Below are 2,010 nucleotides of genomic sequence, written 5' to 3' on the forward strand. Positions count from 1 at the left end.
CGAGGCTCAGAGCCTGAGTGGTCAACGCCCCCCCCCCCCCATCTGAGAGAGCTTCTAGGGTGGAAGCTCTGGGCTGAGGTTTCTGAAACCCTCTGGGGCACGGAATCCGCGTGCGCCGGGGGCCCAGCCACCTGGGGGCGCCACTGACCCCGAAGTCCCTGGGCTTTCCCTGCACAGACCCTGACTTTCCCTGAACTAACAGAGATGCCCCACATAACGGAGGTGAGGAAGTGACCCTGCCCCACCTTGGGATGACCCTCATTGAAGGCTGGTTCTACAAGGTGAGAGAACCTTGCCCCAAAGTCAGTGACCTAACGCTAAAAAGGGATGACCCTAAGCCAACATGGGTGACCCTGCCCTGAATGGGCCTGACCTTCTGCTAACAGGGATGACCCTAAAGTGACCCGGCAGATCTGTGCTAACAAGGATGTGCTTGTTGGCTATCCGGCTGTCCTGATAGCTTTGTGCTCACCTTCTCAAATTGTGCCCTGCTCAGATTAGATGCTAAAGCTGTCCTGGGGCTCTTGCTTCCTAGTGTGGCTGTTCCCCCAAACTGCTAGCTGCTGTACTTCTCTTCCCTCCCACCCTCTCAGTAGTCCAGGGACACCTGGTTGGAGAGAAGACTGCAAAACTGGATAGATCCTATAGCTCAGGGACAGTTTACACCCTCAAGAAGGTGACGGGATGGAAGGAGGAGAACCTCAGGGGACTGATCTCTTCAGGAAGAGCACTTCCGGGCAGGCAGGACCCTTGCTTTGTCCCTTGTCCAGTCTTGCCACATCCTCCCTTCTCCACTGATACAGATGCATTTATTTTTGCAATCCTCCCTTTTTCCTTCTGTCTCTCCCTCCCTTCCTCCTTCCCCTTCAGGAGCCTCATGCATACTTTCTAAGCAAGTATCCTATCACAGACCCCTCATGAGTGTGTAGGGTATGGAGGTTAGAGCAACTTTGGGATTTGAGAGCCCTTCAGTTGTGAGACATCTTTACCATGGCAAAATAAATGGTTGATGAAAAGAATGATTCTAGAAGTCTAGGAATCTACCTTTCAATGAGTCCAGTAACCAATGACGCTATAGTTCATAGATCTGATTGTTCCTTCTGGCTCACCCCTAATCAAGTGTCACCTTTTTGTCTCATCCTCTATGTCCTCTATGGTTAGATTCTGCCCCCATGGCTGCTATGGCTTCTAGTGAATTAGTTTTGTTCCAGCACTGGGGATCAGACTCAGGGCCTTGCATATGCTAGGCAGGTGCTCTACCACTGAGCTACATCCCCAGTCATTTTAGTGTTTTTAATGAACTAACTTTGATATATTACTTTCTGCTCACTGTTCCACCTCTCTTAACATGTTGGGAGCTCTTGGAGGTCAGAGCTGAATCTAATCCCAGCACATGGTGCAAGATTTCCAAAAATGTGTTGTATTGCTCAATCTTGTGAGTTTGTGTTAATCAGAAACATGAGCCTTCATATAGGAATAATGACCTCTGGGGATGGAGAGATGATGGCTCAGTGGTTAAGAGCAGTGGGCTGTTCTTGCAGAGTACCAGGGTTTGATTTTCAGCATCCACATGGCGGCTAACAACCATCCATAACTCTAGTTCTAGGGGATCTGATACCCTCTTCTGACATCCTTGGTTATTGCATGACGTGGGTGCACTTATGTACATGCAGGCAATACACTCATACAGATAATAAAGATAGTTTTAAAAAAGGAAATAATGACCTCTGGTGTTTGATGTGGTGGGAAGAGGGAGTGAAACCAACAGTATGCAGCTCTAGAGCTGCAAGATAACCTTTATTCAAGCTTGGTGCATCTCTATCTTCTAGACAGAAAGGGCTGGGCTGGCCAGTCACATTCTGAAGAAGGGCCAGAGAGCTGCCTTCCTGCCACCTTCACATCACCTGAAGTAACAGCTGTTCAGGATTCTTCAGAATTGTGCGCACATGGGGTGGGGTGGTGCTCTTATTCAAGGGCTAGGGCTCCAAGGGCTGGGGGTGGGGTAGACTG

The sequence above is a fragment of the Nannospalax galili genome, unplaced genomic scaffold, assembly GCF_000622305.1.
Source record: "Nannospalax galili isolate Female #2095 unplaced genomic scaffold, S.galili_v1.0 scaffold750, whole genome shotgun sequence".
Classification (NCBI taxonomy): domain Eukaryota; kingdom Metazoa; phylum Chordata; class Mammalia; order Rodentia; family Spalacidae; genus Nannospalax; species Nannospalax galili.